Here is a 24,335-nt window from a genome sequence, read left to right as displayed (position 1 = left end):
AGATTTTAAAATTATTCACATAATGAAAACCTATACTTTGTTTCAGGCGAGTTTCCCATTCAAATGCATGTAACAGTGAGAAACGCATTGTCTTGGCGAAAGAAAGCATTTTTGTACAACTTCATATAAATCGCTGTAACTTTTGATAGAAGACTCAGAAACACATGTTTAGGGCTTTATCTTATGGAACTCAATATCCCCGTGCTGGGCAAACAGGTTTTGCAGCCGTTTGAGCTAAGATTTTAAAATTATTCACATAATGAAAACCTATACTTTGTTTCAGGCGAGTTTCCCATTCAAATGCATGTAACAGTGAGAAACGCATTGTCTTGGCGAAAGAAAGCATTTTTGTACAACTTCATATAAATCGCTGTAACTTTTGATAGAAGACTCAGAAACACATGTTTATGGCTTTATCTTATAGAACTCAATATCCCCGTGCTGGGCAAACAGGTTTTGCAGCCGTTTGAGCTAAGATTTTAAAATTATTCACATAATGAAAACCTATACTTTGTTTCAGGCGAGTTTCCCATTCAAATGCATGTAACAGTGAGAAACGCATTGTCTTGGCGAAAGAAAGCATTTTTGTACAACTTCATATAAATCGCTGTAACTTTTGATAGAAGACTCAGAAACACATGTTTAGGGCTTTATCTTATGGAACTCAATATCCCCGTGCTGGGCAAACAGGTTTTGCAGCCGTTTGAGCTAAGATTTTAAAATTATTCACATAATGAAAACCTATACTTTGTTTCAGGCGAGTTTCCCATTCAAATGCATGTAACAGTGAGAAACGCACTGTCTTGGCGAAAGAAAGCATTTTTGTACAACTTCATATAAATCGCTGTAACTTTTGATAGAAGACTCAGACAAACATGTTTATGGCTTTATCTTATAGAACTCAATATCCCCGTGCTGGGCAAACAGGTTTTGCAGCCGTTTGAGCTAAGATTTTAAAATTATTCACATAATGAAAACCTATACTTTGTCTCGGGCGAGTTTCCCATTCAAATGCATGTAACAGTGAGAAACGCATTGTCTCTGCGAAATAAAGCGTTTTTGAACAACTTCATATAAATCGCTGTAACTTTTGATAGAAGACTCAGACAAACATGTTTATGGCTTTATCTTATAGAACTCAATATCCCCGTGCTGGGCAAACAGGTTTTGCAGCCATTTGAGCTAAGATTTTAAAATTATTCACATAATGAAAACCTATACTTTGTCTCGGGCGAGTTTCCCATTCAAATGCATGTAACAGTGAGAAACGCATTGTCTCTGCGAAATAAAGCGTTTTTGAACAACTTCATATAAATCGCTGTAACTTTTGATAGAAGACTCAGACAAACATGTTTATGGCTTTATCTTATAGAACTCAATATCCCCGTGCTGGGCAAACAGGTTTGAGCTAAGATTTTAAAATTATTCACATAATGAAAACCTATACTTTGTTTCAGGCGAGTTTCCCATTCAAATGCATGTAACAGTGAGAAACGCATTGTCTTGGCGAAAGAAAGCATTTTTGTACAACTTCATATAAATCGCTGTAACTTTTGATAGAAGACTCAGAAACACATGTTTATGGCTTTATCTTATAGAACTCAATATCCCCGTGCTGGGCAAACAGGTTTTGCAGCCGTTTGAGCTAAGATTTTAAAATTATTCACATAATGAAAACCTATACTTTGTCTCGGGCGAGTTTCCCATTCAAATGCATGTAACAGTGAGAAACGCATTGTCTTGGCAAAATAAAGCGTTTTCGTACAACTTCATATAAATCGCTGTAACTTTTGATAGAAGACTCAGAAACACATGTTTATGGCTTTATCTTATAGAACTCAATATCCCCGTGCTGGGCAAACAGGTTTTGCAGCCGTTTGAGCTAAGATTTTAAAATTATTCACATAATGAAAACCTATACTTTGTTTCAGGCGAGTTTCCCATTCAAATGCATGTAACAGTGAGAAACACACTGTCTTGGCGAAAGAAAGCATTTTTGTACAACTTCATATAAATCGCTGTAACTTTTGATAGAAGACTCAGACAAACATGTTTATGGCTTTATCTTATAGAACTCAATATCCCCGTGCTGGGCAAACAGGTTTTGCAGCCGTTTGAGCTAAGATTTTAAAATTATTCACATAATGAAAACCTATACTTTGTTTCAGGCGAGTTTCCCATTCAAATGCATGTAACAGTGAGAAACACACTGTCTTGGCGAAAGAAAGCATTTTTGTACAACTTCATATAAATCGCTGTAACTTTTGATAGAAGACTCAGACAAACATGTTTATGGCTTTATCTTATAGAACTCAATATCCCCGTGCTGGGCAAACAGGTTTTGCAGCCGTTTGAGCTAAGATTTTAAAATTATTCACATAATGAAAACCTATACTTTGTTTCAGGCGAGTTTCCCATTCAAATGCATGTAACAGTGAGAAACGCATTGTCTTGGCGAAAGAAAGCATTTTTGTACAACTTCATATAAATCGCTGTAACTTTTGATAGAAGACTCAGAAACACATGTTTATGGCTTTATCTTATAGAACTCAATATCCCCGTGCTGGGCAAACAGGTTTTGCAGCCGTTTGAGCTAAGATTTTAAAATTATTCACATAATGAAAACCTATACTTTGTTTCAGGCGAGTTTCCCATTCAAATGCATGTAACAGTGAGAAACACACTGTCTTGGCGAAAGAAAGCATTTTTGTACAACTTCATATAAATCGCTGTAACTTTTGATAGAAGACTCAGACAAACATGTTTATGGCTTTATCTTATAGAACTCAATATCCCCGTGCTGGGCAAACAGGTTTTGCAGCCGTTTGAGCTAAGATTTTAAAATTATTCACATAATGAAAACCTATACTTTGTTTCAGGCGAGTTTCCCATTCAAATGCATGTAACAGTGAGAAACGCATTGTCTTGGCGAAAGAAAGCATTTTTGTACAACTTCATATAAATCGCTGTAACTTTTGATAGAAGACTCAGAAACACATGTTTAGGGCTTTATCTTATGGAACTCAATATCCCCGTGCTGGGCAAACAGGTTTTGCAGCCGTTTGAGCTAAGATTTTAAAATTATTCACATAATGAAAACCTATACTTTGTTTCAGGCGAGTTTCCCATTCAAATGCATGTAACAGTGAGAAACGCATTGTCTTGGCGAAAGAAAGCATTTTTGTACAACTTCATATAAATCGCTGTAACTTTTGATAGAAGACTCAGAAACACATGTTTATGGCTTTATCTTATAGAACTCAATATCCCCGTGCTGGGCAAACAGGTTTTGCAGCCGTTTGAGCTAAGATTTTAAAATTATTCACATAATGAAAACCTATACTTTGTCTCGGGCGAGTTTCCCATTCAAATGCATGTAACAGTGAGAAACGCATTGTCTCTGCGAAATAAAGCGTTTTTGAACAACTTCATATAAATCGCTGTAACTTTTGATAGAAGACTCAGACAAACATGTTTATGGCTTTATCTTATAGAACTCAATATCCCCGTGCTGGGCAAACAGGTTTTGCAGCCGTTTGAGCTAAGATTTTAAAATTATTCACATAATGAAAACCTATACTTTGTTTCAGGCGAGTTTCCCATTCAAATGCATGTAACAGTGAGAAACGCATTGTCTTGGCGAAAGAAAGCATTTTTGTACAACTTCATATAAATCGCTGTAACTTTTGATAGAAGACTCAGAAACACATGTTTATGGCTTTATCTTATAGAACTCAATATCCCCGTGCTGGGAAAACAGGTTTTGCAGCCGTTTGAGCTAAGATTTAAAAATTATTCACATAATGAAAACCTATACTTTGTCTCGGGCGAGTTTCCCATTCAAATGCATGTAACAGTGAGAAAAACACTGTCTTGGCGAAAGAAAGCATTTTTGTACAACTTCATATAAATCGCTGTAACTTTTGATAGAAGACTCAGACAAACATGTTTATGGCTTTATCTTATAGAACTCAATATCCCCGTGCTGGGCAAACAGGTTTTGCAGCCGTTTGAGCTAAGATTTTAAAATTATTCACATAATGAAAACCTATACTTTGTTTCAGGCGAGTTTCCCATTCAAATGCATGTAACAGTGAGAAACACACTGTCTTGGCGAAAGAAAGCATTTTTGTACAACTTCATATAAATCGCTGTAACTTTTGATAGAAGACTCAGACAAACATGTTTATGGCTTTATCTTATAGAACTCAATATCCCCGTGCTGGGCAAACAGGTTTTGCAGCCGTTTGAGCTAAGATTTTAAAATTATTCACATAATGAAAACCTATACTTTGTTTCAGGCGAGTTTCCCATTCAAATGCATGTAACAGTGAGAAACACACTGTCTTGGCGAAAGAAAGCATTTTTGTACAACTTCATATAAATCGCTGTAACTTTTGATAGAAGACTCAGACAAACATGTTTATGGCTTTATCTTATAGAACTCAATATCCCCGTGCTGGGCAAACAGGTTTTGCAGCCGTTTGAGCTAAGATTTTAAAATTATTCACATAATGAAAACCTATACTTTGTTTCAGGCGAGTTTCCCATTCAAATGCATGTAACAGTGAGAAACACACTGTCTTGGCGAAAGAAAGCATTTTTGTACAACTTCATATAAATCGCTGTAACTTTTGATAGAAGACTCAGACAAACATGTTTATGGCTTTATCTTATAGAACTCAATATCCCCGTGCTGGGCAAACAGGTTTTGCAGCCGTTTGAGCTAAGATTTTAAAATTATTCACATAATGAAAACCTATACTTTGTTTCAGGCGAGTTTCCCATTCAAATGCATGTAACAGTGAGAAACACACTGTCTTGGCGAAAGAAAGCATTTTTGTACAACTTCATATAAATCGCTGTAACTTTTGATAGAAGACTCAGACAAACATGTTTATGGCTTTATCTTATAGAACTCAATATCCCCGTGCTGGGCAAACAGGTTTTGCAGCCGTTTGAGCTAAGATTTTAAAATTATTCACATAATGAAAACCTATACTTTGTTTCAGGCGAGTTTCCCATTCAAATGCATGTAACAGTGAGAAACGCATTGTCTTGGCGAAAGAAAGCATTTTTGTACAACTTCATATAAATCGCTGTAACTTTTGATAGAAGACTCAGAAACACATGTTTATGGCTTTATCTTATAGAACTCAATATCCCCGTGCTGGGCAAACAGGTTTTGCAGCCGTTTGAGCTAAGATTTTAAAATTATTCACATAATGAAAACCTATACTTTGTTTCAGGCGAGTTTCCCATTCAAATGCATGTAACAGTGAGAAACGCATTGTCTTGGCGAAAGAAAGCATTTTTGTACAACTTCATATAAATCGCTGTAACTTTTGATAGAAGACTCAGAAACACATGTTTAGGGCTTTATCTTATGGAACTCAATATCCCCGTGCTGGGCAAACAGGTTTTGCAGCCGTTTGAGCTAAGATTTTAAAATTATTCACATAATGAAAACCTATACTTTGTTTCAGGCGAGTTTCCCATTCAAATGCATGTAACAGTGAGAAACGCATTGTCTTGGCGAAAGAAAGCATTTTTGTACAACTTCATATAAATCGCTGTAACTTTTGATAGAAGACTCAGAAACACATGTTTATGGCTTTATCTTATAGAACTCAATATCCCCGTGCTGGGCAAACAGGTTTTGCAGCCGTTTGAGCTAAGATTTTAAAATTATTCACATAATGAAAACCTATACTTTGTCTCGGGCGAGTTTCCCATTCAAATGCATGTAACAGTGAGAAACGCATTGTCTCTGCGAAATAAAGCGTTTTTGAACAACTTCATATAAATCGCTGTAACTTTTGATAGAAGACTCAGACAAACATGTTTATGGCTTTATCTTATAGAACTCAATATCCCCGTGCTGGGCAAACAGGTTTGAGCTAAGATTTAAAAATTATTCACATAATGAAAACCTATACTTTGTTTCAGGCGAGTTTCCCATTCAAATGCATGTAACAGTGAGAAACGCATTGTCTTGGCGAAAGAAAGCATTTTTGTACAACTTCATATAAATCGCTGTAACTTTTGATAGAAGACTCAGAAACACATGTTTATGGCTTTATCTTATAGAACTCAATATCCCCGTGCTGGGCAAACAGGTTTTGCAGCCGTTTGAGCTAAGATTTTAAAATTATTCACATAATGAAAACCTATACTTTGTCTCGGGCGAGTTTCCCATTCAAATGCATGTAACAGTGAGAAACGCATTGTCTTGGCAAAATAAAGCGTTTTCGTACAACTTCATATAAATCGCTGTAACTTTTGATAGAAGACTCAGAAACACATGTTTATGGCTTTATCTTATAGAACTCAATATCCCCGTGCTGGGCAAACAGGTTTTGCAGCCGTTTGAGCTAAGATTTTAAAATTATTCACATAATGAAAACCTATACTTTGTCTCGGGCGAGTTTCCCATTCAAATGCATGTAACAGTGAGAAACACACTGTCTTGGCGAAAGAAAGCATTTTTGTACAACTTCATATAAATCGCTGTAACTTTTGATAGAAGACTCAGAAACACATGTTTAGGGCTTTATCTTATGGAACTCAATATCCCCGTGCTGGGCAAACAGGTTTTGCAGCCGTTTGAGCTAAGATTTTAAAATTATTCACATAATGAAAACCTATACTTTGTTTCAGGCGAGTTTCCCATTCAAATGCATGTAACAGTGAGAAACGCATTGTCTTGGCGAAAGAAAGCATTTTTGTACAACTTCATATAAATCGCTGTAACTTTTGATAGAAGACTCAGACAAACATGTTTATGGCTTTATCTTATAGAACTCAATATCCCCGTGCTGGGCAAACAGGTTTGAGCTAAGATTTAAAAATTATTCACATAATGAAAACCTATACTTTGTTTCAGGCGAGTTTCCCATTCAAATGCATGTAACAGTGAGAAACGCATTGTCTTGGCGAAAGAAAGCATTTTTGTACAACTTCATATAAATCGCTGTAACTTTTGATAGAAGACTCAGAAACACATGTTTATGGCTTTATCTTATAGAACTCAATATCCCCGTGCTGGGCAAACAGGTTTTGCAGCCGTTTGAGCTAAGATTTTAAAATTATTCACATAATGAAAACCTATACTTTGTCTCGGGCGAGTTTCCCATTCAAATGCATGTAACAGTGAGAAACGCATTGTCTTGGCAAAATAAAGCGTTTTCGTACAACTTCATATAAATCGCTGTAACTTTTGATAGAAGACTCAGAAACACATGTTTATGGCTTTATCTTATAGAACTCAATATCCCCGTGCTGGGCAAACAGGTTTTGCAGCCGTTTGAGCTAAGATTTTAAAATTATTCACATAATGAAAACCTATACTTTGTCTCGGGCGAGTTTCCCATTCAAATGCATGTAACAGTGAGAAACACACTGTCTTGGCGAAAGAAAGCATTTTTGTACAACTTCATATAAATCGCTGTAACTTTTGATAGAAGACTCAGAAACACATGTTTAGGGCTTTATCTTATGGAACTCAATATCCCCGTGCTGGGCAAACAGGTTTTGCAGCCGTTTGAGCTAAGATTTTAAAATTATTCACATAATGAAAACCTATACTTTGTTTCAGGCGAGTTTCCCATTCAAATGCATGTAACAGTGAGAAACGCATTGTCTTGGCGAAAGAAAGCATTTTTGTACAACTTCATATGAATCGCTGTAACTTTTGATAGAAGACTCAGAAACACATGTTTATGGCTTTATCTTATAGAACTCAATATCCCCGTGCTGGGCAAACAGGTTTTGCAGCCGTTTGAGCTAAGATTTAAAAATTATTCACATAATGAAAACCTATACTTTGTCTCGGGCGAGTTTCCCATTCAAATGCATGTAACAGTGAGAAACGCATTGTCTTGGCGAAAGAAAGCATTTTTGTACAACTTCATATAAATCGCTGTAACTTTTGATAGAAGACTCAGAAACACATGTTTAGGGCTTTATCTTATGGAACTCAATATCCCCGTGCTGGGCAAACAGGTTTTGCAGCCGTTTGAGCTAAGATTTAAAAATTATTCACATAATGAAAACCTATACTTTGTTTCAGGCGAGTTTCCCATTCAAATGCATGTAACAGTGAGAAACGCATTGTCTCTGCGAAATAAAGCGTTTTTGAACAACTTCATATAAATCGCTGTAACTTTTGATAGAAGACTCAGACAAACATGTTTATGGCTTTATCTTATAGAACTCAATATCCCCGTGCTGGGCAAACAGGTTTGAGCTAAGATTTTAAAATTATTCACATAATGAAAACCTATACTTTGTTTCAGGCGAGTTTCCCATTCAAATGCATGTAACAGTGAGAAACGCATTGTCTTGGCGAAAGAAAGCATTTTTGTACAACTTCATATAAATCGCTGTAACTTTTGATAGAAGACTCAGAAACACATGTTTATGGCTTTATCTTATAGAACTCAATATCCCCGTGCTGGGCAAACAGGTTTTGCAGCCGTTTGAGCTAAGATTTTAAAATTATTCACATAATGAAAACCTATACTTTGTCTCGGGCGAGTTTCCCATTCAAATGCATGTAACAGTGAGAAACGCATTGTCTTGGCAAAATAAAGCGTTTTCGTACAACTTCATATAAATCGCTGTAACTTTTGATAGAAGACTCAGAAACACATGTTTATGGCTTTATCTTATAGAACTCAATATCCCCGTGCTGGGCAAACAGGTTTTGCAGCCGTTTGAGCTAAGATTTTAAAATTATTCACATAATGAAAACCTATACTTTGTCTCGGGCGAGTTTCCCATTCAAATGCATGTAACAGTGAGAAACACACTGTCTTGGCGAAAGAAAGCATTTTTGTACAACTTCATATAAATCGCTGTAACTTTTGATAGAAGACTCAGAAACACATGTTTAGGGCTTTATCTTATGGAACTCAATATCCCCGTGCTGGGCAAACAGGTTTTGCAGCCGTTTGAGCTAAGATTTTAAAATTATTCACATAATGAAAACCTATACTTTGTTTCAGGCGAGTTTCCCATTCAAATGCATGTAACAGTGAGAAACGCATTGTCTTGGCGAAAGAAAGCATTTTTGTACAACTTCATATGAATCGCTGTAACTTTTGATAGAAGACTCAGAAACACATGTTTATGGCTTTATCTTATAGAACTCAATATCCCCGTGCTGGGCAAACAGGTTTTGCAGCCGTTTGAGCTAAGATTTAAAAATTATTCACATAATGAAAACCTATACTTTGTTTCAGGCGAGTTTCCCATTCAAATGCATGTAACAGTGAGAAACGCATTGTCTTGGCGAAAGAAAGCATTTTTGTACAACTTCATATGAATCGCTGTAACTTTTGATAGAAGACTCAGAAACACATGTTTATGGCTTTATCTTATAGAACTCAATATCCCCGTGCTGGGCAAACAGGTTTTGCAGCCGTTTGAGCTAAGATTTAAAAATTATTCACATAATGAAAACCTATACTTTGTCTCGGGCGAGTTTCCCATTCAAATGCATGTAACAGTGAGAAACGCATTGTCTTGGCGAAAGAAAGCATTTTTGTACAACTTCATATAAATCGCTGTAACTTTTGATAGAAGACTCAGAAACACATGTTTAGGGCTTTATCTTATGGAACTCAATATCCCCGTGCTGGGCAAACAGGTTTTGCAGCCGTTTGAGCTAAGATTTTAAAATTATTCACATAATGAAAACCTATACTTTGTCTCGGGCGAGTTTCCCATTCAAATGCATGTAACAGTGAGAAACGCATTGTCTTGGCAAAATAAAGCGTTTTCGTACAACTTCATATAAATCGCTGTAACTTTTGATAGAAGACTCAGAAACACATGTTTAGGGCTTTATCTTATGGAACTCAATATCCCCGTGCTGGGCAAACAGGTTTTGCAGCCGTTTGAGCTAAGATTTAAAAATTATTCACATAATGAAAACCTATACTTTGTCTCGGACGAGTTTCCCATTCAAATGCATGTAACAGTGAGAAACGCATTGTCTTGGCGAAAGAAAGCATTTTTGTACAACTTCATATAAATCGCTGTAACTTTTGATAGAAGACTCAGAAACACATGTTTAGGGCTTTATCTTATGGAACTCAATATCCCCGTGCTGGGCAAACAGGTTTTGCAGCCGTTTGAGCTAAGATTTAAAAATTATTCACATAATGAAAACCTATACTTTGTCTCGGGCGAGTTTCCCATTCAAATGCATGTAACAGTGAGAAACGCATTGTCTTGGCGAAAGAAAGCATTTTTGTACAACTTCATATGAATCGCTGTAACTTTTGATAGAAGACTCAGAAACACATGTTTATGGCTTTATCTTATAGAACTCAATATCCCCGTGCTGGGCAAACAGGTTTTGCAGCCGTTTGAGCTAAGATTTAAAAATTATTCACATAATGAAAACCTATACTTTGTCTCGGGCGAGTTTCCCATTCAAATGCATGTAACAGTGAGAAACGCATTGTCTTGGCGAAAGAAAGCATTTTTGTACAACTTCATATAAATCGCTGTAACTTTTGATAGAAGACTCAGAAACACATGTTTAGGGCTTTATCTTATGGAACTCAATATCCCCGTGCTGGGCAAACAGGTTTTGCAGCCGTTTGAGCTAAGATTTAAAAATTATTCACATAATGAAAACCTATACTTTTTTTCAGGCGAGTTTCCCATTCAAATGCATGTAACAGTGAGAAACGCATTGTCTTGGCGAAAGAAAGCATTTTTGTACAACTTCATATGAATCGCTGTAACTTTTGATAGAAGACTCAGAAACACATGTTTATGGCTTTATCTTATGGAACTCAATATCCCCGTGCTGGGCAAACAGGTTTTGCAGCCGTTTGAGCTAAGATTTAAAAATTATTCACATAATGAAAACCTATACTTTGTCTCGGGCGAGTTTCCCATTCAAATGCATGTAACAGTGAGAAACGCATTGTCTTGGCGAAAGAAAGCATTTTTGTACAACTTCATATAAATCGCTGTAACTTTTGATAGAAGACTCAGAAACACATGTTTAGGGCTTTATCTTATGGAACTCAATATCCCCGTGCTGGGCAAACAGGTTTTGCAGCCGTTTGAGCTAAGATTTTAAAATTATTCACATAATGAAAACCTATACTTTTTTTCAGGCGAGTTTCCCATTCAAATGCATGTAACAGTGAGAAACACACTGTCTTGGCGAAAGAAAGCATTTTTGTACAACTTCATATAAATCGCTGTAACTTTTGATAGAAGACTCAGACAAACATGTTTATGGCTTTATCTTATAGAACTCAATATCCCCGTGCTGGGCAAACAGGTTTTGCAGCCGTTTGAGCTAAGATTTTAAAATTATTCACATAATGAAAACCTATACTTTGTTTCAGGCGAGTTTCCCATTCAAATGCATGTAACAGTGAGAAACGCATTGTCTTGGCGAAAGAAAGCATTTTTGTACAACTTCATATAAATCGCTGTAACTTTTGATAGAAGACTCAGAAACACATGTTTAGGGCTTTATCTTATGGAACTCAATATCCCCGTGCTGGGCAAACAGGTTTTGCAGCCGTTTGAGCTAAGATTTTAAAATTATTCACATAATGAAAACCTATACTTTGTTTCAGGCGAGTTTCCCATTCAAATGCATGTAACAGTGAGAAACGCATTGTCTTGGCGAAAGAAAGCATTTTTGTACAACTTCATATAAATCGCTGTAACTTTTGATAGAAGACTCAGAAACACATGTTTATGGCTTTATCTTATGGAACTCAATATCCCCGTGCTGGGCAAACAGGTTTTGCAGCCGTTTGAGCTAAGATTTTAAAATTATTCACATAATGAAAACCTATACTTTGTTTCAGGCGAGTTTCCCATTCAAATGCATGTAACAGTGAGAAACGCATTGTCTTGGCGAAAGAAAGCATTTTTGTACAACTTCATATAAATCGCTGTAACTTTTGATAGAAGACTCAGAAACACATGTTTAGGGCTTTATCTTATGGAACTCAATATCCCCGTGCTGGGCAAACAGGTTTTGCAGCCGTTTGAGCTAAGATTTTAAAATTATTCACATAATGAAAACCTATACTTTGTCTCGGGCGAGTTTCCCATTCAAATGCATGTAACAGTGAGAAACGCATTGTCTTGGCGAAAGAAAGCATTTTTGTACAACTTCATATAAATCGCTGTAACTTTTGATAGAAGACTCAGAAACACATGTTTAGGGCTTTATCTTATGGAACTCAATATCCCCGTGCTGGGCAAACAGGTTTTGCAGCCGTTTGAGCTAAGATTTTAAAATTATTCACATAATGAAAACCTATACTTTGTTTCAGGCGAGTTTCCCATTCAAATGCATGTAACAGTGAGAAACGCATTGTCTTGGCGAAAGAAAGCATTTTTGTACAACTTCATATAAATCGCTGTAACTTTTGATAGAAGACTCAGAAACACATGTTTATGGCTTTATCTTATAGAACTCAATATCCCCGTGCTGGGCAAACAGGTTTTGCAGCCGTTTGAGCTAAGATTTTAAAATTATTCACATAATGAAAACCTATACTTTGTTTCAGGCGAGTTTCCCATTCAAATGCATGTAACAGTGAGAAACGCATTGTCTTGGCGAAAGAAAGCATTTTTGTACAACTTCATATAAATCGCTGTAACTTTTGATAGAAGACTCAGAAACACATGTTTAGGGCTTTATCTTATGGAACTCAATATCCCCGTGCTGGGCAAACAGGTTTTGCAGCCGTTTGAGCTAAGATTTTAAAATTATTCACATAATGAAAACCTATACTTTGTTTCAGGCGAGTTTCCCATTCAAATGCATGTAACAGTGAGAAACGCATTGTCTTGGCGAAAGAAAGCATTTTTGTACTACTTCATATAAATCGCTGTAACTTTTGATAGAAGACTCAGAAACACATGTTTATGGCTTTTCTTATAGAACTCAATATCCCCGTGCTGGGCAAACAGGTTTTGCAGCCGTTTGAGCTAAGATTTTAAAATTATTCACATAATGAAAACCTATACTTTGTTTCAGGCGAGTTTCCCATTCAAATGCATGTAACAGTGAGAAACACACTGTCTTGGCGAAAGAAAGCATTTTTGTACAACTTCATATAAATCGCTGTAACTTTTGATAGAAGACTCAGACAAACATGTTTATGGCTTTATCTTATAGAACTCAATATCCCCGTGCTGGGCAAACAGGTTTTGCAGCCGTTTGAGCTAAGATTTTAAAATTATTCACATAATGAAAACCTATACTTTGTCTCGGGCGAGTTTCCCATTCAAATGCATGTAACAGTGAGAAACGCATTGTCTTGGCGAAAGAAAGCATTTTTGTACAACTTCATATAAATCGCTGTAACTTTTGATAGAAGACTCAGAAACACATGTTTAGGGCTTTATCTTATGGAACTCAATATCCCCGTGCTGGGCAAACAGGTTTTGCAGCCGTTTGAGCTAAGATTTTAAAATTATTCACATAATGAAAACCTATACTTTGTTTCAGGCGAGTTTCCCATTCAAATGCATGTAACAGTGAGAAACGCATTGTCTTGGCGAAAGAAAGCATTTTTGTACAACTTCATATAAATCGCTGTAACTTTTGATAGAAGACTCAGAAACACATGTTTAGGGCCTTATCTTATGGAACTCAATATCCCCGTGCTGGGCAAACAGGTTTTGCAGCCGTTTGAGCTAAGATTTTAAAATTATTCACATAATGAAAACCTATACTTTGTTTCAGGCGAGTTTCCCATTCAAATGCATGTAACAGTGAGAAACGCATTGTCTTGGCGAAAGAAAGCATTTTTGTACAACTTCATATAAATCGCTGTAACTTTTGATAGAAGACTCAGAAACACATGTTTATGGCTTTATCTTATAGAACTCAATATCCCCGTGCTGGGCAAACAGGTTTTGCAGCCGTTTGAGCTAAGATTTTAAAATTATTCACATAATGAAAACCTATACTTTGTTTCAGGCGAGTTTCCCATTCAAATGCATGTAACAGTGAGAAACGCATTGTCTTGGCGAAAGAAAGCATTTTTGTACAACTTCATATAAATCGCTGTAACTTTTGATAGAAGACTCAGAAACACATGTTTAGGGCTTTATCTTATGGAACTCAATATCCCCGTGCTGGGCAAACAGGTTTTGCAGCCGTTTGAGCTAAGATTTTAAAATTATTCACATAATGAAAACCTATACTTTGTTTCAGGCGAGTTTCCCATTCAAATGCATGTAACAGTGAGAAACGCATTGTCTTGGCGAAAGAAAGCATTTTTGTACTACTTCATATAAATCGCTGTAACTTTTGATAGAAGACTCAGAAACACATGTTTATGGCTTTTCTTATAGAACTCAATATCCCCGTGCTGGGCAAACAGGTTTTGCAGCCGTTTGAGCTAAGATTTTAAAATTATTCACATAATGAAAACCTATACTTTGTTTCAGGCGAGTTTCCCATTCAAATGCATGTAACAGTGAGAAACACACTGTCTTGGCGAAAGAAAGCATTTTTGTACAACTTCATATAAATCGCTGTAACTTTTGATAGAAGACTCAGACAAACATGTTTATGGCTTTATCTTATAGAACTCAATATCCCCGTGCTGGGCAAACAGGTTTTGCAGCCGTTTGAGCTAAGATTTTAAAATTATTCACATAATGAAAACCTATACTTTGTTTCAGGCGAGTTTCCCATTCAAATGCATGTAACAGTGAGAAACACACTGTCTTGGCGAAAGAAAGCATTTTTGTACAACTTCATATAAATCGCTGTAACTTTTGATAGAAGACTCAGAAACACATGTTTAGGGCTTTATCTTATGGAACTCAATATCCCCGTGCTGGGCAAACAGGTTTTGCAGCCGTTTGAGCTAAGATTTTAAAATTATTCACATAATGAAAACCTATACTTTGTCTCGGGCGAGTTTCCCATTCAAATGCATGTAACAGTGAGAAACGCATTGTCTTGGCGAAAGAAAGCATTTTTGTACAACTTCATATAAATCGCTGTAACTTTTGATAGAAGACTCAGAAACACATGTTTAGGGCTTTATCTTATGGAACTCAATATCCCCGTGCTGGGCAAACAGGTTTTGCAGCCGTTTGAGCTAAGATTTTAAAATTATTCACATAATGAAAACCTATACTTTGTTTCAGGCGAGTTTCCCATTCAAATGCATGTAACAGTGAGAAACACACTGTCTTGGCGAAAGAAAGCATTTTTGTACAACTTCATATAAATCGCTGTAACTTTTGATAGAAGACTCAGACAAACATGTTTATGGCTTTATCTTATAGAACTCAATATCCCCGTGCTGGGCAAACAGGTTTTGCAGCCGTTTGAGCTAAGATTTTAAAATTATTCACATAATGAAAACCTATACTTTGTTTCAGGCGAGTTTCCCATTCAAATGCATGTAACAGTGAGAAACGCATTGTCTTGGCGAAAGAAAGCATTTTTGTACAACTTCATATAAATCGCTGTAACTTTTGATAGAAGACTCAGAAACACATGTTTATGGCTTTATCTTATAGAACTCAATATCCCCGTGCTGGGCAAACAGGTTTTGCAGCCGTTTGAGCTAAGATTTTAAAATTATTCACATAATGAAAACCTATACTTTGTTTCAGGCGAGTTTCCCATTCAAATGCATGTAACAGTGAGAAACACACTGTCTTGGCGAAAGAAAGCATTTTTGTACAACTTCATATAAATCGCTGTAACTTTTGATAGAAGACTCAGACAAACATGTTTATGGCTTTATCTTATAGAACTCAATATCCCCGTGCTGGGCAAACAGGTTTTGCAGCCGTTTGAGCTAAGATTTTAAAATTATTCACATAATGAAAACCTATACTTTGTTTCAGGCGAGTTTCCCATTCAAATGCATGTAACAGTGAGAAACGCATTGTCTTGGCGAAAGAAAGCATTTTTGTACAACTTCATATAAATCGCTGTAACTTTTGATAGAAGACTCAGAAACACATGTTTATGGCTTTATCTTATAGAACTCAATATCCCCGTGCTGGGCAAACAGGTTTTGCAGCCGTTTGAGCTAAGATTTTAAAATTATTCACATAATGAAAACCTATACTTTGTTTCAGGCGAGTTTCCCATTCAAATGCATGTAACAGTGAGAAACACACTGTCTTGGCGAAAGAAAGCATTTTTGTACAACTTCATATAAATCGCTGTAACTTTTGATAGAAGACTCAGACAAACATGTTTATGGCTTTATCTTATAGAACTCAATATCCCCGTGCTGGGCAAACAGGTTTTGCAGCCGTTTGAGCTAAGATTTTAAAATTATTCACATAATGAAAACCTATACTTTGTTTCAGGCGAGTTTCCCATTCAAATGCATGTAACAGTGAGAAACGCATTGTCTTGGCGAAAGAAAGCATTTTTGTACAACTTCATATAAATCGCTGTAACTTTTGATAGAAGACTCAGAAACACATGTTTAGGGCTTTATCTTATGGAACTCAATATCCCCGTGCTGGGCAAACAGGTTTTGCAGCCGTTTGAGCTAAGATTTTAAAATTATTCACATAATGAAAACCTATACTTTGTCTCGGGCGAGTTTCCCATTCAAATGCATGTAACAGTGAGAAACGCATTGTCTTGGCGAAAGAAAGCATTTTTGTACAACTTCATATAAATCGCTGTAACTTTTGATAGAAGACTCAGAAACACATGTTTATGGCTTTATCTTATGGAACTCAATATCCCCGTGCTGGGCAAACAGGTTTTGCAGCCGTTTGAGCTAAGATTTTAAAATTATTCACATAATGAAAACCTATACTTTTTTTCAGGCGAGTTTCCCATTCAAATGCATGTAACAGTGAGAAACACACTGTCTTGGCGAAAGAAAGCATTTTTGTACAACTTCATATAAATCGCTGTAACTTTTGATAGAAGACTCAGACAAACATGTTTATGGCTTTATCTTATAGAACTCAATATCCCCGTGCTGGGCAAACAGGTTTTGCAGCCGTTTGAGCTAAGATTTTAAAATTATTCACATAATGAAAACCTATACTTTGTTTCAGGCGAGTTTCCCATTCAAATGCATGTAACAGTGAGAAACGCATTGTCTTGGCGAAAGAAAGCATTTTTGTACAACTTCATATAAATCGCTGTAACTTTTGATAGAAGACTCAGAAACACATGTTTAGGGCTTTATCTTATGGAACTCAATATCCCCGTGCTGGGCAAACAGGTTTTGCAGCCGTTTGAGCTAAGATTTTAAAATTATTCACATAATGAAAACCTATACTTTGTTTCAGGCGAGTTTCCCATTCAAATGCATGTAACAGTGAGAAACGCATTGTCTTGGCGAAAGAAAGCATTTTTGTACAACTTCATATAAATCGCTGTAACTTTTGATAGAAGACTCAGAAACACATGTTTATGGCTTTATCTTATGGAACTCAATATCCCCGTGCTGGGCAAACAGGTTTTGCAGCCGTTTGAGCTAAGATTTTAAAATTATTCACATAATGAAAACCTATACTTTGTTTCAGGCGAGTTTCCCATTCAAATGCATGTAACAGTGAGAAACGCATTGTCTTGGCGAAAGAAAGCATTTTTGTACAACTTCATATAAATCGCTGTAACTTTTGATAGAAGACTCAGAAACACATGTTTATGGCTTTATCTTATAGAACTCAATATCCCCGTGCTGGGCAAACAGGTTTTGCAGCCGTTTGAGCTAAGATTTTAAAATTATTCACATAATGAAAACCTATACTTTGTTTCAGGCGAGTTTCCCATTCAAATGCATGTAACAGTGAGAAACGCATTGTCTTGGCGAAAGAAAGCATTTTTGTACAACTTCATATAAATCGCTGTAACTTTTGATAGAAGACTCAGAAACACATGTTTAGGGCTTTATCTTATGGAACTCAATATCCCCGTGCTGGGCAAACAGGTTTTGCAGCCGTTTGAGCTAAGATTTTAAAATTATTCACATAATGAAAACCTATACTTTGTTTCAGGCGAGTTTCCCATTCAAATGCATGTAACAGTGAGAAACGCATTGTCTTGGCGAAAGAAAGCATTTTTGTACAACTTCATATAAATCGCTGTAACTTTTGATAGAAGACTCAGAAACACATGTTTATGGCTTTATCTTATGGAACTCAATATCCCCGTGCTGGGCAAACAGGTTTTGCAGCCGTTTGAGCTAAGATTTTAAAATTATTCACATAATGAAAACCTATACTTTGTTTCAGGCGAGTTTCCCATTCAAATGCATGTAACAGTGAGAAACGCATTGTCTTGGCGAAAGAAAGCATTTTTGTACAACTTCATATAAATCGCTGTAACTTTTGATAGAAGACTCAGACAAACATGTTTATGGCTTTATCTTATAGAACTCAATATCCCCGTGCTGGGCAAACAGGTTTTGCAGCCGTTTGAGCTAAGATTTTAAAATTATTCACATAATGAAAACCTATACTTTGTTTCAGGCGAGTTTCCCATTCAAATGCATGTAACAGTGAGAAACGCATTGTCTTGGCGAAAGAAAGCATTTTTGTACAACTTCATATAAATCGCTGTAACTTTTGATAGAAGACTCAGAAACACATGTTTAGGGCTTTATCTTATGGAACTCAATATCCCCGTGCTGGGCAAACAGGTTTTGCAGCCGTTTGAGCTAAGATTTTAAAATTATTCACATAATGAAAACCTATACTTTGTTTCAGGCGAGTTTCCCATTCAAATGCATGTAACAGTGAGAAACGCATTGTCTTGGCGAAAGAAAGCATTTTTGTACAACTTCATATAAATCGCTGTAACTTTTGATAGAAGACTCAGAAACACATGTTTAGGGCCTTATCTTATGGAACTCAATATCCCCGTGCTGGGCAAACAGGTTTTGCAGCCGTTTGAGCTAAGATTTTAAAATTATTCACATAATGAAAACCTATACTTTGTTTCAGGCGAGTTTCCCATTCAAATGCATGTAACAGTGAGAAACGCATTGTCTTGGCGAAAGAAAGCATTTTTGTACAACTTCATATAAATCGCTGTAACTTTTGATAGAAGACTCAGAAACACATGTTTATGGCTTTATCTTATAGAACTCAATATCCCCGTGCTGGGCAAACAGGTTTTGCAGCCGTTTGAGCTAAGATTTTAAAATTATTCACATAATGAAAACCTATACTTTGTTTCAGGCGAGTTTCCCATTCAAATGCATGTAACAGTGAGAAACGCATTGTCTTGGCGAAAGAAAGCATTTTTGTACAACTTCATATAAATCGCTGTAACTTTTGATAGAAGACTCAGAAACACATGTTTAGGGCTTTATCTTATGGAACTCAATATCCCCGTGCTGGGCAAACAGGTTTTGCAGCCGTTTGAGCTAAGATTTTAAAATTATTCACATAATGAAAACCTATACTTTGTTTCAGGCGAGTTTCCCATTCAAATGCATGTAACAGTGAGAAACGCATTGTCTTGGCGAAAGAAAGCATTTTTGTACTACTTCATATAAATCGCTGTAACTTTTGATAGAAGACTCAGAAACACATGTTTATGGCTTTTCTTATAGAACTCAATATCCCCGTGCTGGGCAAACAGGTTTTGCAGCCGTTTGAGCTAAGATTTTAAAATTATTCACATAATGAAAACCTATACTTTGTTTCAGGCGAGTTTCCCATTCAAATGCATGTAACAGTGAGAAACACACTGTCTTGGCGAAAGAAAGCATTTTTGTACAACTTCATATAAATCGCTGTAACTTTTGATAGAAGACTCAGACAAACATGTTTATGGCTTTATCTTATAGAACTCAATATCCCCGTGCTGGGCAAACAGGTTTTGCAGCCGTTTGAGCTAAGATTTTAAAATTATTCACATAATGAAAACCTATACTTTGTTTCAGGCGAGTTTCCCATTCAAATGCATGTAACAGTGAGAAACACACTGTCTTGGCGAAAGAAAGCATTTTTGTACAACTTCATATAAATCGCTGTAACTTTTGATAGAAGACTCAGAAACACATGTTTAGGGCTTTATCTTATGGAACTCAATATCCCCGTGCTGGGCAAACAGGTTTTGCAGCCGTTTGAGCTAAGATTTTAAAATTATTCACATAATGAAAACCTATACTTTGTCTCGGGCGAGTTTCCCATTCAAATGCATGTAACAGTGAGAAACGCATTGTCTTGGCGAAAGAAAGCATTTTTGTACAACTTCATATAAATCGCTGTAACTTTTGATAGAAGACTCAGAAACACATGTTTAGGGCTTTATCTTATGGAACTCAATATCCCCGTGCTGGGCAAACAGGTTTTGCAGCCGTTTGAGCTAAGATTTTAAAATTATTCACATAATGAAAACCTATACTTTGTTTCAGGCGAGTTTCCCATTCAAATGCATGTAACAGTGAGAAACACACTGTCTTGGCGAAAGAAAGCATTTTTGTACAACTTCATATAAATCGCTGTAACTTTTGATAGAAGACTCAGACAAACATGTTTATGGCTTTATCTTATAGAACTCAATATCCCCGTGCTGGGCAAACAGGTTTTGCAGCCGTTTGAGCTAAGATTTTAAAATTATTCACATAATGAAAACCTATACTTTGTTTCAGGCGAGTTTCCCATTCAAATGCATGTAACAGTGAGAAACGCATTGTCTTGGCGAAAGAAAGCATTTTTGTACAACTTCATATAAATCGCTGTAACTTTTGATAGAAGACTCAGAAACACATGTTTATGGCTTTATCTTATAGAACTCAATATCCCCGTGCTGGGCAAACAGGTTTTGCAGCCGTTTGAGCTAAGATTTTAAAATTATTCACATAATGAAAACCTATACTTTGTTTCAGGCGAGTTTCCCATTCAAATGCATGTAACAGTGAGAAACACACTGTCTTGGCGAAAGAAAGCATTTTTGTACAACTTCATATAAATCGCTGTAACTTTTGATAGAAGACTCAGACAAACATGTTTATGGCTTTATCTTATAGAACTCAATATCCCCGTGCTGGGCAAACAGGTTTTGCAGCCGTTTGAGCTAAGATTTTAAAATTATTCACATAATGAAAACCTATACTTTGTTTCAGGCGAGTTTCCCATTCAAATGCATGTAACAGTGAGAAACGCATTGTCTTGGCGAAAGAAAGCATTTTTGTACAACTTCATATAAATCGCTGTAACTTTTGATAGAAGACTCAGAAACACATGTTTATGGCTTTATCTTATAGAACTCAATATCCCCGTGCTGGGCAAACAGGTTTTGCAGCCGTTTGAGCTAAGATTTTAAAATTATTCACATAATGAAAACCTATACTTTGTTTCAGGCGAGTTTCCCATTCAAATGCATGTAACAGTGAGAAACACACTGTCTTGGCGAAAGAAAGCATTTTTGTACAACTTCATATAAATCGCTGTAACTTTTGATAGAAGACTCAGACAAACATGTTTATGGCTTTATCTTATAGAACTCAATATCCCCGTGCTGGGCAAACAGGTTTTGCAGCCGTTTGAGCTAAGATTTTAAAATTATTCACATAATGAAAACCTATACTTTGTTTCAGGCGAGTTTCCCATTCAAATGCATGTAACAGTGAGAAACGCATTGTCTTGGCGAAAGAAAGCATTTTTGTACAACTTCATATAAATCGCTGTAACTTTTGATAGAAGACTCAGAAACACATGTTTAGGGCTTTATCTTATGGAACTCAATATCCCCGTGCTGGGCAAACAGGTTTTGCAGCCGTTTGAGCTAAGATTTTAAAATTATTCACATAATGAAAACCTATACTTTGTCTCGGGCGAGTTTCCCATTCAAATGCATGTAACAGTGAGAAACGCATTGTCTTGGCGAAAGAAAGCATTTTTGTACAACTTCATATAAATCGCTGTAACTTTTGATAGAAGACTCAGAAACACATGTTTATGGCTTTATCTTATGGAACTCAATATCCCCGTGCTGGGCAAACAGGTTTTGCAGCCGTTTGAGCTAAGATTTTAAAATTATTCACATAATGAAAACCTATACTTTTTTTCAGGCGAGTTTCCCATTCAAATGCATGTAACAGTGAGAAACACACTGTCTTGGCGAAAGAAAGCATTTTTGTACAACTTCATATAAATCGCTGTAACTTTTGATAGAAGACTCAGACAAACATGTTTATGGCTTTATCTTATAGAACTCAATATCCCCGTGCTGGGCAAACAGGTTTTGCAGCCGTTTGAGCTAAGATTTTAAAATTATTCACATAATGAAAACCTATACTTTGTTTCAGGCGAGTTTCCCATTCAAATGCATGTAACAGTGAGAAACGCATTGTCTTGGCGAAAGAAAGCATTTTTGTACAACTTCATATAAATCGCTGTAACTTTTGATAGAAGACTCAGAAACACATGTTTAGGGCTTTATCTTATGGAACTCAATATCCCCGTGCTGGGCAAACAGGTTTTGCAGCCGTTTGAGCTAAGATTTTAAAATTATTCACATAATGAAAACCTATACTTTGTTTCAGGCGAGTTTCCCATTCAAATGCATGTAACAGTGAGAAACGCATTGTCTTGGCGAAAGAAAGCATTTTTGTACAACTTCATATAAATCGCTGTAACTTTTGATAGAAGACTCAGAAACACATGTTTATGGCTTTATCTTATGGAACTCAATATCCCCGTGCTGGGCAAACAGGTTTTGCAGCCGTTTGAGCTAAGATTTTAAAATTATTCACATAATGAAAACCTATACTTTGTTTCAGGCGAGTTTCCCATTCAAATGCATGTAACAGTGAGAAACGCATTGTCTTGGCGAAAGAAAGCATTTTTGTACAACTTCATATAAATCGCTGTAACTTTTGATAGAAGACTCAGACAAACATGTTTATGGCTTTATCTTATAGAACTCAATATCCCCGTGCTGGGCAAACAGGTTTTGCAGCCGTTTGAGCTAAGATTTTAAAATTATTCACATAATGAAAACCTATACTTTGTTTCAGGCGAGTTTCCCATTCAAATGCATGTAACAGTGAGAAACGCATTGTCTTGGCGAAAGAAAGCATTTTTGTACAACTTCATATAAATCGCTGTAACTTTTGATAGAAGACTCAGAAACACATGTTTAGGGCTTTATCTTATGGAACTCAATATCCCCGTGCTGGGCAAACAGGTTTTGCAGCCGTTTGAGCTAAGATTTTAAAATTATTCACATAATGAAAACCTATACTTTGTTTCAGGCGAGTTTCCCATTCAAATGCATGTAACAGTGAGAAACGCATTGTCTTGGCGAAAGAAAGCATTTTTGTACAACTTCATATAAATCGCTGTAACTTTTGATAGAAGACTCAGAAACACATGTTTATGGCTTTATCTTATGGAACTCAATATCCCCGTGCTGGGCAAACAGGTTTTGCAGCCGTTTGAGCTAAGATTTTAAAATTATCCACATAATGAAAACCTATACTTTGTTTCAGGCGAGTTTCCCATTCAAATGCATGTAACAGTGAGAAACGCATTGTCTTGGCGAAAGAAAGCATTTTTGTACAACTTCATATAAATCGCTGTAACTTTTGATAGAAGACTCAGAAACACATGTTTAGGGCTTTATCTTATGGAACTCAATATCCCCGTGCTGGGCAAACAGGTTTTGCAGCCGTTTGAGCTAAGATTTTAAAATTATTCACATAATGAAAACCTATACTTTGTCTCGGGCGAGTTTCCCATTCAAATGCATGTAACAGTGAGAAACGCATTGTCTTGGCGAAAGAAAGCATTTTTGTACAACTTCATATAAATCGCTGTAACTTTTGATAGAAGACTCAGAAACACATGTTTATGGCTTTATCTTATGGAACTCAATATCCCCGTGCTGGGCAAACAGGTTTTGCAGCCGTTTGAGCTAAGATTTTAAAATTATTCACATAATGAAAACCTATACTTTGTTTCAGGCGAGTTTCCCATTCAAATGCATGTAACAGTGAGAAACGCATTGTCTTGGCGAAAGAAAGCATTTTTGTACAACTTCATATAAATCGCTGTAACTTTTGATAGAAGACTCAGAAACACATGTTTAGGGCTTTATCTTATGGAACTCAATATCCCCGTGCTGGGCAAACAGGTTTTGCAGCCGTTTGAGCTAAGATTTTAAAATTATTCACATAATGAAAACCTATACTTTGTCTCGGGCGAGTTTCCCATTCAAATGCATGTAACAGTGAGAAACGCATTGTCTTGGCGAAAGAAAGCATTTTTGTACAACTTCATATAAATCGCTGTAACTTTTGATAGAAGACTCAGAAACACATGTTTATGGCTTTATCTTATGGAACTCAATATCCCCGTGCTGG

The sequence above is a fragment of the Aulonocara stuartgranti genome, assembly GCF_965226115.1.
Source record: "Aulonocara stuartgranti genome assembly, chromosome: 11".
NCBI lineage: Eukaryota > Metazoa > Chordata > Actinopteri > Cichliformes > Cichlidae > Aulonocara > Aulonocara stuartgranti.
This window is presented reverse-complemented; position numbering follows the sequence as displayed.